Below are 16,976 nucleotides of genomic sequence, written 5' to 3'. Positions count from 1 at the left end.
ACGGGGACAGAAAGTCTCCCTCCAGTGGGGTCACGGGGACAGAAAGTCTCCCTCCAGTGGGGTCAAGGGGACAGGAAGTCTCCCTCCAGTGGAGTCACGGGACAGGAAATCTCCATCCAATGATATCACATGTACAGGAAGTGAGGGGACATTCCCCTCCATTGGTGTCACAGGGATAGGAAGTCTCCCTTCAGTGGGGGGGTCACAGGGACAGGATGTAAGGGGAGATCTCTCACTATGTGGGGGGACAGGACGTAAGGGGAGATCTCTCACTATGTGGGGGGACAGGACGTAAGGGGAGATCTCTCACTATGTGGGGTCACAGGGACAGGACGTAAGGGGAGATTTCTATGTGGGGTCACAGGGACAGGACGTAAGGGGAGATCTCTCACTATGTGGGGTCACAGGGACAGGACGTAAGGGGAGATCTCTATGTGGGGTCACAGGGGCAGAACGTAAGGGGAGATCTCTAACTATGTGGGGTCACAGGGGCAGGACATAAGGGGAGATCTCTATGTGGGGTCACAGGGACAGGACGTAAGGGGAGATCTCTATGTGGGGTCACAGGGACAGGACGTAAGGGGAGATCTCTATGTGGGGTCACAGGGACAGGATGTAAGGGGAGATCTCTATGTGGGGTCACAGGGACAGGACGTAAGGGGAGATCTCTCTCTATGTGGGGCCACAGGGACAGGATTTTCCCTCAAATGGTGTCACAGGGACAGCAAATGAGGGGAAGTCTCCATCCAATGGTGTCACAGCACAGGAAGTCTCCCTCCAGTGGGGTCACAGGACAGGAAGCGAGGGGAGATCTCCATCCAATGGTGTCAAAAGTACAGGAAGTGATCTGTCGCTATGTGGGGTCACAGGGACAGGAAGTGAAGGGAAATCTCCATGCAATAGTGTCACAGGGCAGGAAGTGATGGGAAATGTCTATGCAATGGTGTGACAGGAAGTGATGGGAAATGTCTATGCAATGGTGTCACAGGGCAGGAAGTGATGGGAAATGTCCATGCAATGGTGTGACAGGACAGGAAGTGATGGGAAATGTCTATGCAATGGTGTCACAGGGCAGGAAGTGATGGGAAATGTCTATGCAATGGTGTCACAGGACAGGAAGTGATGGGAAATGTCCATGCAATGGTGTCACAGGACAGGAAGTGAAGGAGCAGACATCCTCCTCTATGTAGAATATAATGAAATGTGGGTTCGATGTTAGGCTGTGATGAGGACATGCTGAGCCCTGTGGTTCCCCTGTGTGTACTATGGGGGAGGGGGGGTCAGGAGGATGCAGTGGGGGGATGGGGACCTCCTGATAATACAGCAATCACCTCTCTAAACACAGACGTCCCCCAGCACCGTGCCCCCCTCCCCCCATACCTGTCCGGTGCACAGAGCACAGAGGAACCGGCTACAGATCCGGAGTCATCTGTCCGCCTGACTGTCTCTACACCACCCCCCGCCGGAACACCGCCACCTGCCGGCCGGAGGACCGAACAACCAGCGCTCAGCTGTACCGTCCGATAACCCCGGTGATCCCTCATCACCAGGGGCGGACTGACAACTCATGGGGCCCTCGGGCAATAGGGGATCATGGGGCCCCTGTGTCCTTGCCCAAACTCAAAAAAGCCTATGAAAAAGGTACCAGGGGCATCTCATGGGGCCCCCTACTGACCCCGGGCCCTCGGGCAGTGCCTGAGTTTCCAAATGGTCAGTCTGCCCCTGCTCATCACCCGGTACGGTGTATGGAGCCATCACCGGGAACCCCGGATCACATACTCCGGACCCCTTCATCACCACATTCTGAGGGCCAATTCACACCGATGTGTATGAAATCCTACAGAAAGTCGATGTACTCCTCCATCCGCCGTAGTCGCGTGCGGACATCCGCTGACATGCATTTTATCGCACGTTAAAGCGTTCTGCATTTTCACAGGATATCCCGCGCATTGCGTTGACATCCGCTCAATGCCGTTGCGCTAAAATGCCTACCTGTTGAATTTTAGCGCAACGCGGGTCATTGCAGCGTTACGGTGTGAATAGGACACGTTGGAAATGATTGTTTATCAGACGTCCGTCCGTTGAGCTGCGTTTTTTACTGCTGCGCTGAAACGCAGATCAGTGCGCTGGTGTGAATCTAAAGCCTCATTCAGAAAATTGAAGTACCGCGTTCATCTGCCGCCCCTTTCCTGCACGGGACAATTGTCAGCTTTCAATGTCACACTTTCAATGACAATTGCGCGGTCATGCAACACTGTACCCATATGAAAGTTTTATCCTTTTTTTTTAGACAGATAGAACTTTCTTTTGGTGGTATTTAATCACCACTGGACCAGACACAAAAAGACCAAACATTTTTGGGAAAAAAAGTTTGTTACAAAATTTGTAAATAAGTAATTTTTCTCCTTCACTGATGTGCACTGATAGGCATCACTGATGGGCACTGACAGATAGTACTGATGGGCACTGATAGGTGGCATTGATGGCCGGCACTAATAAACTGCTCTGATGAGGAAGAACTGATAGAAGGCACTGATGGGCACTGATAGGTGGCATTGATGGCTGGCACTAATAGACTGCTCTGATGAGGAAAAACTGATAGGCGGCACTGATGGGCACTAATAAACTGCTCTGATGAGGAAGCACTGATAAGCGGCACTGATAGGTGGCACTGATGGACACTAATAGACTGCTTTGATGAGGAAGCACTGATAAGTGGCACTGATTGGCACTGATAGGTGGCACTGATGGGCACTAATAGACTGCTCTGATGAGGAAGAACTGATAGGCGGCACTGATGGGCACTAATAAACTGCTCTGATGAGGAAGCACTGATGGGCACTAATAGACTGCTCTGATGAGGAAGAACTGATAGAAGGCACTGATGGGCACTAATAGACTGCTCTGATGAGGAAGCACTGACGGCGGCACTGATGGGCACTAATAGACTGCTCTGATGAGGAAGAACTGATAGACGGCACTGATGGGCACTGATAGGTGGCACTGATGGGCACTAATAGACTGCTCTCATGAGGAAGCACTGATAAGCAGCACTGATGGGCACTAATAGACTGCTCTGATAAGGAAGAACTGCTAGGCAGCACTGATGGGCACTAATATACTGCTTTGATGAAGAAGCACTGATAAGCGGCACTGATAGGTGGCACTGATGGACACTAATAGACTGCTTTGATGAGGAAGCACTGATAAGTGGCACTGATTGGCACTGATAGGTGGCACTGATGGGCACTAATAGACTGCTGTGATGAGGAAGAACTGATAGGCGACACTGATGGACACCAATAGACTGCTCTGATGAGGAAGAACTGATAGGCGACACTGATGGGCACTAATAGACTGCTTTGATGAGGAAGCACTGATAGGCGACACTGATGGGCACTAATAGACTGCTCTGATGAGAAAGAACTGATAGGCGACACTGATGGGCACTAATAGACTACTCTGATGAGGAAGCACTGATAGGCGGCACTGATGGGCACTAACAGACTGCTCTGATGAGGAAGAACTGATAGGCGACACTAATGGGCACTAATAGACTGCTTTGATGAGGAAGCACTGATAGGCGGCACTGATGGGCACTAACAGACTGCTCTGATGAGGAAGAACTGATAGACGGCACTGATGGGCACTGATAGGTAGCACTGATGGGCACTAATAGACTGCTCTCATGAGGAAGCACTGATGGGCACTAATAGACTGCTCTGATAAGGAAGAACTGATAGGCAGCACTGATGGGCACTAATATACTGCTTTGATGAAGAAGCACTGATAGGTGGCACTGATGGACACTAATAGACTGCTTTGATGAGGAAGCACTGATAAGTGGCACTGATTGGCACTAATAGACTGCTCTGATGAGGAAGAACTGATAGGCGACACTGATAGACACCAATAGACTGCTCTGATGAGGAAGAACTGATAGGCGACACTGATGGGCACTAATAGACTGCTTTGATGAGGAAGCACTGATAGGCGACACTGATGGGCACTAATAGACTGCTCTGATGAGAAAGAACTGATAGGCGACACTGATGGGCACTAATAGACTGCTCTGATGAGGAAGCACTGATAGGCGGCACTGATGGGCACTAACAGACTGCTCTGATGAGGAAGAACTGATAGGCGACACTGATGGGCACTAATAGACTGCTTTGATGAGGAAGCACTGATAGGCGGCATTGATGGGCACTAACAGACTGCTCTGATGAGGAAGAACTGACAGGCGACACTGATGGGCACTAATAGACTGCTTTGATGAGAAAGCACTGACAGGCGGCACTGATGGGCACTAATAGACTGCTCTGATGAGGAAGCACTGATAGGCGGCACTGATAAGTGGCACTGATAGACTGCTTTGATGAGGAAGCACTGATGGGCAGTGACAAGTATCACTGATGGGCACTTTATTTATTTTATTTATTTCAAGTACTTATATAGAGCCGTCAATTTCCGCAGTGCTTTACATATATATTGTACATTCACATCAGTCCCTAACCCTCAAGGGGCGTACAATCTAAGGTCCCTAACCCTCAAGGGGTGTACAATCTAAGGTCCCTAACCCTCAAGGGGCGTACAATCTAAGGTCCCTAACTCACATTCATACATACACATACTAGGGACAATTTAGACAGGAGCCAATTCACCTACCAGCATGTCTTTGGAGTGTGGGAGGAAACCGGAGTACCTGGAGGAAACCCACGCAGACACGGAGAACGTGCAAACTCCAGGCAGGTGGTGCTGAGGTTGGGATTCGAACCAACGACCCCAGTACTGCCAGGCGGAAGTGCTAACCACTTAGCCACTGTGCTGCCACTTAAAGGCAGCATTGATGGGCACTGATGTGGCTGCGCTGGTCATCAGTGCCCTGATTATCAGTGTAGATGTCCCCTCTGATGATTGCCACTTATTGGCTCTCCTCATCTCAGGCGCTGTCAGCGGGAGGAGAGGAATGCCGATAACTGCCATTTCCTGTTTACATGTGATCAGCTGTGATTGGACACAGCTGATCACATGGTAAAGACCCTACATCATCGGCTCTTTACCACGATCAGCGATCCACTGCTTATGCGCAGCTAGAGTGGGAGGACACCATATGATGTCCTCCCAGAACAGGAGACCTCCTGTCCGTCCGTCATTTCTCAGTACGAAAACACAATACAATGAATTACATCACTTCCAAATTTTTATTCTGTCTGAGAATTTTCGTAACTTTAGTAACCTTTTCATTATCAATATGAGACTAGCATGCAAAAAAACCCCAAAAATGTACAATCATTCATCCGATATTCTCATCGTGTGTACGGGGCTTAAAGTGGAGTTCCGCCCAAAAGGGGAAGCTTGGCTTGTCTGCCTCCCCCGCCCCACTGCCACATTTGGCACCTTTTGGGGGGGAGTGGGTATCCGGTTTTGACAGGTACCCGCTCCCACTTCCGGCTCAGTTCTCTGCAGGGAACTGACCCGGAGGTTTGGCCCCTACTCCTTCCCCCGCAGCCTTTTGGGACACATCACGGGTCCGAGAAGACTGTGGCCCATTCACAAAGTGCAGCGCGCTTCACGCATGCGCAGTAGGAAACCAGCTGTGAAACCTCAAGGCTTTACTGCCAGCTTCCCATAGTCAAGATGGCGGCACCCGATAGCCGATTGAAGAATCGTCTTAAGTGAGGATACCGCTGGATGCCAGGACAGGTAAGTGCTCTAATATTAAACATTCATTTTGTACTTGGACACAGACAAACAGCTATTTCTTCAGAATAACAAAAGGTAGGAAAAAATTTGTTAAAATCCCTGCAATGAACATAGATCACCCAGAGGGGAATGAAGGACTGCTGGGCAAGCGGACAATCACTATACGAGTCATCACTACTACAGTGATTGGTGTGATCTTCTGGTTTCTGTATTGTATATTTTTCAACACATGCACTGATTGGATGGTTTATAGCAGCCTTTGTCAACCTTTTCAATGCAGAGGAACCCTTGACATAGCTTTCAGCTCTCAGGAGACTCCTGCTAAAAATGACTATATCTACAACTCATCACACATTAGTGTAATAGTCAGAGGTAAGAATGCTCCTCACACTCGTGATCATTGGGAAGAATTACCCCCCTACAAATTGGTAAAAAGATCAATGGTGTCTTTGGGAACTTACCTGAGAGGCAAAAATTGTTGATTGCTCAAGGAACCCCTGGCAACCTCTGGGGGAACCCTGGCAACCTCTGGAGGAACCCTGGTAACCTCTGGAGGAACCCTGGTAACTTCTGGAGGAACCCTGGTAACCTCTGGGGGAACCCTGGCAACCTCTGGAGGAACCCTGGTAACCTCTGGGGGAACCCTGGCAACCTCTGGAGGAACCCTGGTAACCTCTGGAGGAACCCTGGTAACTTCTGGAGGAACCCTGGTAACCTCTGGAGAAACCCTGGTTGAGAAACCCTGGTTAGGAAACTGTGACATTTCTGCCCCTCCTCTCTACATCCTCTGGTTAGAGGACAGTTTTGTATTCAATTAAAAAATACAAGACGTTCTATGAATGGTGGCAGTGCCTAGTAAGCAACATCCTGTGGTCAGTATTCAGTAAGAAAGCCCCTCAGCACAGGGCTCCATAGAGCAAGGCTACCACTGTAGCAATGCCAACTACTACAGTGATTGTCAAGTTCCCCAGCAGCCAATCAGGTATGAGATATGCATACTTACATTCTGCCAATGAAAATACAGACCAGTGTAGCAATTAAATAAATCATACCTAGAGTTCAGCTTTAAATCAGGTTGGTAGTGAGAGTGACTGTACTGGCTGCAGAAATAAAAACTGGGAGTGAAGGAGAGGTGACTGACATTTAAAGCCCAACCAAACCAGGGCCTAATGGGCCATACTCTACATCATCAAAGATTGCCCCATTGTTGGGAGATTGCCCCATTGTTGGAGAATTGCCTCACTGTTGAAGAATTGTCCCATTGTTGGAAATTTGCCCCATTGTTGGTATTGCCTAATTATTGGGAGACTGACTAATTGTGGGAGAATTGCTCCCTTGTTGGGATTGCTTCATTATTGGGAAATTGCCCCATTGTTGGAGAATTGTGCCATTGTTGCAGAATTGTCCCATCGTTGGGGTTAGGATTGCTTCATTGTTGGGAGATTACCCCATTATTGGAGACTTTCCCCATTGTTGGGATTGCTTCATTGTTGGAAAATTGCCCAATAGTTGGGATTACTTCATTGTTGAAGAATTGCCCAATTGTTTGGAAATTGCCCCATTGTTGGAGAAATGCTCCACTGTTGGGAAATTGTCCCATTGTTGGAGAATTGCTCCAAAGCTGGGAGATTGTCCATTTGTTGGAGAATTGCTCCAAAGCTGGGAGATTCTCCCATTGTTGGAGAATCACTCCAATGTTAGGAGATTCTCCCATTGTTGGAGAATCGCTCCAATGTTGGGAGCTTCTCCCATTGTTGGAGAATCGCTCCAATGTTGGGAAATTCTCCTATTGTTGGAGAATTACTCCAATTTTGGAAGATTCTCCCATTGTTCTAGAATTGCTCCAATGTCGGGACATTGTCCCATTGTTCTAGAATTGCTCCAATGTCGGGTGATTCTCCCATTGTTGGAGAATCTCTCTATTGTTGGGAGATCTCCCATTGTTGGAGCATTGCTCCAATGTCAGGAGAGAGATTGTCCCATTATTGGAGAATCGCTCCAATGTTGGAAGATCTCTCATTGTTGGAGAATCGCTCCAAAGTTGGGAGATCTCCCATTGTTGGAGAATCTCTCTAATGTTGGGAGATTGTCCCATTATTGGAGAATCTCTCCAATGTTGGTAGATCTCCTATTGTTGGAATGTTGGGAGGGAGATTGTCCTATTGTTGGAGAATCGCTCCAATGTTGGGAGATCTTTCATTGTTGGAGAATTGCTCCAATTTTGGAAGATTCTCCCATTATTGGAGAATCGCTCCAATGTTGGGACATTGTCCCATTGTTCTAGAATTGCTCCAATGTTGGGCGATTCTCCCATTGTTGGAGAATTGTTCCAATGTTGCGTGATTCTCCCATTGTGGAGAATTGCTCCAAAGCAGGGAGATTCTCCCATTGTTAAAGAATCGCTCCAATGTTGGGAGATTCTCCCATTGTTATAGAATCACTCCAATGTTGGGAGATTCTCCCATTGTTGGAGAATCGCTCCAATGTTGGAAGATTCTCCCATTGTTGGAGAATTGCTCCAATGTTGGGACATTGTCCCATTGTTGGAGAATTGCTCCAATGTTGGGTGATTCTTCCATTGTTGGAGAATCTCTCTAATGTTGGGAGATCTCCCATTGTTGGAGCATTGCTCCAATCTCGGGAGGGACATTGTCCTATTGTTGGAGAATCGCTCCAATGTTGGGAGATCTCTCATTGTTGGAGAATCGCTCCAATGTTGGGACATTGTTCCATTGTTGGAGAATTACTCCAATTTTGGAAGATTCTCCCATTGTTGGAGAATCACTCCAATGTTGGGATATTGTTCCATTGTTGGAGAATTACTCCAATGTTGGGTGATTCCCCCATTGTTGGAGAATCCCTCTAATGTTGGGAGATTGTCCCATTATTGGAGAATCGCTCTAATGTTGGGAGATCTCCCATTGTTGGAGCATTGTTCCAATGTCAGGAGAGATATTGTCCTATTGTTGGAGAATCACTCCAAAGTTGAGAGATCTCCCATTGTTGGAGAATCACTCCTATGTTGGGTGATTCTCCCATTGTTGGAGAATCGCTCCAGTGTTGGGAGATTGTCCCATTGTTGGGAAAGAAATGATTGCCCCTTTGTTGGGAAAGGAAGAGGACCCAGTGCAACACATAAGCAGCCTGAAGACAATTGTTAAAGGTAGTTATACTGTCTTGTTGGGTCACAAGCCCCACCCCAGAGAAACCATAGTTTCCATACACTGCATTGATAATGGCCCAAAAGTCTGAAACAGCTGTATGCAGTTTAGAAAAAAATGAATGTATATTATTGCACTATTGCTATATTTGCACTATACACCAGTGGTTCTGGATGTGCATCTGGCCAATAGATTGTAAAGCAATGAATTTTGTGACTCCGCCCACTGTCCTGAAATGAGGAATAATCCTCTTATTTTTTGATATGTGATGGAATGAGACCTGTGAATACTTTCTGTTCTAAAAAGGCTTTAAAGTTGAGACCAACATGGAGCACAGTCGGCTAGTTCTAGGAGGCCACCCATGGGGCAGTCACTTGGCACGATCCTTAATCGCTGTGTCCTTCGGATACAGCTTGATCACGGATCCAGGAAAAGGGCCAATAAAAGTGGACTTTTACCATATGATCACTCAGCCATTAATAATAGCACTCCCACAGATCTAACGCACGCATATGTGCGCACGCCAAAACACATGGTGCCGTAGCATGTGGTGTGATTTGGGCTTTCTTTTGCACGTTTTCCATACATGGGGCAACCCATTGAAATGAATGGGCTTCCCTAAACGTGACGTGCAGGAACGCACGTTAACATGCATGTGCTCTATGTCGTCTGCATGGTGTGAACAGAGCCATACACACATTCCCCGTCATTTTATTCCTTTAACACTTTTGCTGCGTGTTTTTGCGCATCATGCGGTTCGGTGCAGTACGATTTTGCAAGAGAACAGGGACTTATTTTGTGCATATGAGATGAATGGGCTGCCCTACACACAACGCGCAGGAACGCATGCACACACCTCAACTCCTGCATGATGTGAACAGAGCCTCCATCTATTTTTATTTTGCTCACCAATGAATAAGGCGTCTCCTATATAAAGCTTTGCTGACCTGGGCTGTTCCCAAAAATAATCTCTGTATACTGTATGCTTGGAGATCTATATTTAGGAATGACATTGGATATAGCCATTGGATATATATAAATAGAATTTATTTAAAGTACAGAATAGAACAATAGTGATGTCGCTGTCTATATTTAGGGCTGGGTCACATGACAATGAAAGTCATATATACTTGGACAGGGGCGGACTGACAACTCATGGGGCCCCCGGGCAATAGGGGATCATGGAGCCCCTGTGTCCTCGCCCACACTCAAATCACACCCAAAAAAGCCTATGAAAGATACCAGGGACATCTCATGGGGCCCCTACTGACCTCGGGCAGTGCCCGTGTTCCCCAACGGTCAGTCCGGGCCCTCGGGCAGTGCCCGTTTTCCCCAATGGTCAGTCCGCCCCTGTACTTGGATCATACACTCCTACCAATAATATATTAGGAAGAATGAGTTAAACCTGCTGGCTATGCGAAGCTACTTAAAGAGGCGCTTACACCCTCTACAGCACTGCGGTATATGTCAGAGCTATACAAATGTGTAAAAATAATAGTGTGTGGGGGAAATTAGAGTGTAAGCTCCTCTGGTACAGAGGCTGATGCGACTGGTTCAGTGATCTCTGTACAGCACTGCGGTATATGTCAGAGCTATATAAATATATAATAATAATAGTGTGTGACTGTGGGGGAGGGGACATTAGAGTGTAAGCTCCTTTGGTGCAGAGGCTGATGTGACTCAGTGTTCTGTGTACAGCACTGCAGTATATGTCAGAGCTATATAAATGTATAATATTAACAGTGTGTGACTGTGGGGGGACATTAAAGTGTAAGCTCTTCTGGTACAGAGACTGATGTGACTGGCTCAGTGTTCTCTGTACAGCACTGCGGTATATGTTAGCGCTATATAAATGTATTATAATAATAGTGTGTGACTGTGGGGGAGGGGGCATTAGAGTGTAAGCTCCTCTGGCACAGAGGCTGATGTGACTGGCCATAGACAGTGGACAGTGCCATAAAAATACATTAGATGCGACTTCAGGTGCGATTTTTAAATCACGAGTCGCACCGGTGTGAACCAGGGCTCAGACCCCCTTCACTTTTTTCAATGTTGTTATATTGCAGCCTGATACTACAGTTGTTTACATTCATTTTTTTTCCTCATTAATCTACACTCAGTACCCCAGAATGACAAAGCGAAAACAGAATTTCTGTAAATTTATTAAATTTATTGGGGGACTTTCTGCCATTCTTCTTTGCTCAGTCAGGTTGCATGGGGGCCATCGGTGGACAGACATTTTCAGGTCCGGAGATGTTCAATAGGGTTCAAATCGGGGCTCTGGCTAGGCCACTCTAGGACATTTACAGAGTTTTCCCTAAGCCACTCCTGTGTTGTCTTGGCTGTGTGCTTAGGATTGTTGTCATGTTGGAAGGTGGACCTTTGGCCCAGTCTGAGGTCCTGAGCGCTGTAGAACAGGTTTTCATTGAGGATATCTTGGTACTTTGCTCCATTCATCATTCCCTCAACCCCGACCAGCCTCCCAGTCCCTGCTGCTGAAAAACACCCCCATAGCTTGAGCCTGCCACCACCATGCTTCACTGTTGGGATGGTAATGGGCAAGTGATGAGCGGTGCCTGACTTTTTAATGATATATTGTTTAGAATTGAGGCCAAACAGTTGAATCTTGGTTTCATCAGACCAGAGGAATATTGTTCCTCACAGTCTGAGAGTCCTTCAGGTGCTTTTTTGCAAACACCAAGCGAGCTTTCATGTGTTTTGCACTGAGGAGAACCTTCCATCCAGCCACTCTGCCATAAAGCCCAGATCGGTGGAGGGCTGCAGTGATGGTTGTCCTTCTGGAACTTTGTCCCATCTCCACACAGGATCTCTGAAGCTCAGTCGGAGTGACCATTGGGTTCTTGGTAACCTCTCTTACTAAGGCCTTTCTCCTCTGATTGCTCAGTTTGGCCGGGTGACCAGCTCTTGGAAGAGTCCTGGTTGTGCCAAACTTCTTCCATTCAAGAATTATGGAGGCCACTGTTCTCTTGGGAACCTTCAGAGCAGCAGAATTTTTTTTGCAGCCTTCCCCAAATCTGTGCCTTACAGTAATCCTGTCTCTGAGCTCTGCAGGCAGTTCCTTTCACCTCATGGCTTTTTCTCTGATACAGTATGTCTTGTCAGCTGTGTGGCCTCCAATCACGGCGTGGAAACATCTCAATGACAAAGAAAGAAATGGGAGGCACCTGAGCCAAACTTCAAATGTTGTTGCAAAGGGTCTGAATACTTACGCCAATGGGATATATTTAAGTCTTTTATTTTTTCATACATTTGCAAAAAGTTCTAAAATTCTGTTTTCACTTTGTCATTATGGGGTACTATAGTTAGGTTCACATGTTGCGATTGATACAGTGTTTCACAGTGTTTTTTCCTGCATATAGGAAAGTATGTCCCTGGTCACACCAGTGCGAATTGTCATTCGATTTGGTCATTTCAAAGACAAGTCACACCCTGTACAAATCATTAGATATACCTCATCTGGAATATGCAGTTCAGTTTTGAGCAGCAATTCACAAAAAGCACATTGGGGAACTGGAGAAAGTACAGAGAAGGGCAACCAAACTGATAAGAGGCATGGAGGAGCTCAGCTATGAGGAAAGATTAGAGGAACTGAATGTATTCTCTACTGAGAAGAGGAGATTAAGGGGGGATATGATCTCCATGTATAATACATAAGGGGGGATATGATCTCCATGTATAATACATAAGGGGGGATATGATCACCATGTATAATACATAAGGGGGGGGGGATATGATCTCCATATATAATACATAAGGGGGATATGATCTCCATGTATAATACATAAGGGGGGATATGATCACCATGTATAATACATAAGGGGGGATATGATCTCCATGTATAATACATAAGGGGGGATATGATCTCCATGTATAATACATAAGGGGGATATGATCTCCATATATAATACATAAGGGAGGATATGATCTCCATATATAATACATAAGGGGGGGATATGATCTCCATGTATAATACATAAGGGGGGATATGATCTCCATGTATAATACATAAGGGGGGGATATGATCTACATGTATAATACATAAGGGGGGATATGATCACCATGTATAATACATAAGGGGGGATATGATCTCCATGTATAATACATAAGGGGGAGATATGATCACCATGTATAATACATAAGGGGGATATGATCTCCATGTATAATACATAAGGGGGATATGATCTCCATGTATAATACATAAGGGGGGGATATGATCACCATGTATAATACATAAGGGGGGTATGATCGCCATGTATAATACGTAAGGGGGGATATGATCCCCATGTATAATACGTAAGGGGGGATATGATCTCCATGTATAATACGTAAGGAGGGATATGATCACCATGTATAATACGTAAGGGGGGATATGATCTCCATGTATAATACATAAGGGGGGATATGATCTCCATGTATAATACATAAGGGGGGATATGATCTCCATGTATAATACATAAGGGGGGATATGATCTCCGTGTATAATACATAAGAGGGGGCTATGATCACCATGTATAATACATAAGGGGGGATATGATCTCCGTGTATAATACATAAGAGGGGGATATGATCACCATGTATAATACATAAGGGGGGATATGATCTCCATGTATAATACATAAGGGGGGATATGATCTCCATGTATAATACATAAGGGGGGATATGATCTCCATGTATAATACATAAGGGGGGATATGATCACCATGTATAATACATAAGGGGGGATATGATCTCCATGTATAATACATAAGGGGGATATGATCTCCATGTATAATACATAAGGGGGGATATGATCACCATGTATAATACATAAGGGGGGATATGATCTCCATGTATAATACATAAGGGGGGATATGATCTCCATGTATAATACATAAGGGGGGATATGATCTCCATGTATAATACGTAAGGGGGGATATGATCACCATGTATAATACATAAGGGGGGATATGATCACCATGTATAATACATAAGAGGGGGATATGATCTCCATGTATAATACATAAGGGGGGATATGATCTCCATGTATAATACATAAGGGGGATATGATCTCCATGTATAATACATAAGGGGGATATGATCTCCATGTATAATACATAAGGGGGGGATATGATCTCCATGTATAATACATAAGGAGGGATATGATCTCCATGTATAATACATAAGGGGGGATATGATCTCCATGTATAATACATAAGGGGGGATATGCTCACCATGTATAATACATAAGGGGGATATGATCTCCATGTATAATACATAAGGGGGATATGATCTCCATGTATAATACATAAGGGGGGATATGATCCCCATGTATAATACATAAGGGGGATATGATCTCCATGTATAATACATAAGGGGGATATGATCTCCATGTATAATACATAAGGGGGGATATGATCTCCATGTATAATACATAAGGGGGGATATGATCTCCATGTATAATACATTAGGGGAGATATGATCTCCATGTATAAATACATAAGGGGGGGATATGATCACCATGTATAATACATAAGGTGGGGATATGCTCTCCATGTATAATACATAAGGGGGATATGATCTCCATGTATAATACATAAGGGGGATATGATCTCCATGTATAATACATAAGGGGGGATATGATCTTCATGTATAATACATAAGGGGGATATGATCTCCATGTATAATACATAAGGGGGGATATGATCTCCATGTATAATACATAAAGGGGGATATGATCACCATGTATAATACATAAGGGGGGGATATGATCTCCATGTATAAATACATAAGGGGGGAGATATGATCTCCATGTATAAATACATAAGGGGGATATGATCTCCATGTATAATACATAAGGGGGATATGATCCCCATGTATAATACATAAGGGGGATATGATCTCCATGTATACTACATAAGGGGGGGATATGATCTCCATGTATAATACATAAGGGGGATATGATTTCCATGTATAATACATAAGGGGGATATGATCCCCATGTATAATACATAAGGGGGATATGATCTCCATGTATAATACATAAGGGGGATATGATCTCCATGTATAATACATATGGGGGGGAAATGATCTCCATGTATAATACATTAGGGGAGATATGATCTCCATGTAAATACATATGGGGGGGATATGATCTCCATGTATAATACATAAGGGGGGATATGATCTCCATGTAAAATACATTAGGGGAGATATGATCTCCATGTAAATACATATGGGGGGGATATGATCTCCATGTATAATACATAAGGGGGGATATGATCTCCATGTATAATACATTAGGGGAGATATGATCTCCATGTATAATACATAAGGGGGATATGATCTCCATGTATAATACATATGGGGGGGAAATGATCTCCATGTATAATACATAAGGGGGGATATGATCTCCATGTATAATACATTAGGGGAGATATGATCTCCATGTAAATACATATGGGGGGGATATGATCTCCATGTATAATACATAAGGGGGGATATGATCTCCATGTATAATACATTAGGGGAGATATGATCTCCATGTATAATATATAAGGGGGGATATGATCTCCATGTATAATACATAAGGGGGATATGATCTCCATGTATAATACATAAGGAGGATATGATCACCATGTATAATACATAAGGGGGGATATGATCACCTTGTATAATACATAAGGGGGGGTATGATCTCCATGTATACAGTCATGGCCGAAATTGTTGGCACCCTTGATATTTCTCCAGGAAATCATGTATTTCTCACGAAACGTATTGCATTAACACATGTTTTGCTATACACATGTTTATTCCCTTTGTGTGTATTGGGACAAAACAAAAAAAGGGAGGAAAGAAAGCAAATTCGACATAATGTCACACAAACCTCCAAAAATGGGCTGGACAAAAGTATTGGCACCCTTTCACAACTGCGGATAAATAAGAATGTTACAAGCATGTGATGCTCCTGTAAACTCACCTGGGGCAAGTAACAGGTGTGGGCAATATAGAAATCACACCTGAAAGCAGATAAAAAGGAGAGACGTTCACTTAACCTTTGCATTGTGTGTCTGTCTGTGCCACACTAAGCATGGACAACAGAAAGAGGAGACGAGAACTGTCTGAGGACCTGAGAACCAAAATTGTGGCAAAATATCAACAATCTCAAGGTTACAAGTCCATCTCCAGAGAACTAGATTTGCCTTTGTCCACAGTGCGCAACATTATCAAGAAGTTTGCAACCCATGGCACTGTAGCTAATCTCCCTGGTCGTGGACGGATGAGGAAAATTGATGAAAGATTGCAACGCAGAATAGTCCGGATGGTGGATAAGCAGCCCCAAACATGTTCCAAAGACATTCAAGCTGTCCTGCAGGCTCAGGGAGCATCAGTGTCAGCGCGAACTATCCGTCGACATTTAAATGAAATGAAACGCTATGGCAGGAGACCCAGGAGGACCCCACTGCTGACACAGAGACATAAAAAAGCAAGACTACAGTTTGCCAAAATGTACTTGAGTAAGCCAAAAGCCTTCTGGGAAAACGTCTTGTGGACAGATGAGACCAAGATAGAGCTTTTCGGTAAAGCACATCATTCTACTGTTTACCGAAAACGGAATGAGGCCTACAAAGAACAAAACACAGTACCTACGGTAAAATATGGTGGAGGTTCAATGATGTTTTGGGGTTGTTTTGCTGCCTCTGGCACTGGGTGCCTTGACTGTGTGCAAGGCATCATGAAATCTGAGGATTACCAAAGGATTTTGGGTCGCACTGTAGGGCCCAGTGTCAGAAAGCTGGGTTTGCGTCCAAGATCCTGGGTCTTCCAACAGGACAATGACCCCAAACATACGTCAAAAAGCACTCAGAAATGGATGGCAAAGAAGCGCTGGAGAGTTCTGAAGTGGCCAGCAATGAGCCCAGATCTAAATCCCATTGAACACCTGTGGAGAGATCTTAAAATTGCTGTTGGGAAAAGGTGTCCTTCCAATAAGAGAGACCTGGAGCTGTTTGCAAAGGAAGAGTGGTCCAAAATTCCGGGTGAGAGGTGTCAGAAGCTTATTGATGGTTATAGGAAGCGACTGATTTCAGTTATGTTTTCCAAAGGGTGTGC

At 45.2% G+C, this 16,976-nt stretch overlaps 1 protein-coding gene across 1 annotated transcript in view; it reads right to left on the bottom strand.

Annotated features, from left to right (window-relative positions):
* The window catches only part of THAP7 (THAP domain containing 7), a 33,609-nt gene extending 32,114 nt beyond the window's left edge, over window positions 1-1,495 (bottom strand). The window contains exon 1 of the mRNA XM_089658990.1: window positions 1,381-1,495. The gene's annotated coding sequence lies outside the window, so the exon portion shown is untranslated. The remainder of the gene's footprint in view (window positions 1-1,380) is intronic.
* Between the last annotated feature and the right edge of the window lie 15,481 nt (window positions 1,496-16,976).

The sequence above is a fragment of the Staurois parvus genome, unplaced genomic scaffold (genome assembly GCF_062004578.1).
Source record: "Staurois parvus isolate SC_StPar_1 unplaced genomic scaffold, SC_StPar_1.0 ptg001122l, whole genome shotgun sequence".
NCBI lineage: Eukaryota > Metazoa > Chordata > Amphibia > Anura > Ranidae > Staurois > Staurois parvus.
The sequence above is the reverse complement of the archived record's forward strand: the minus strand, read 5'-3'. Positions and strand labels throughout refer to the sequence as shown.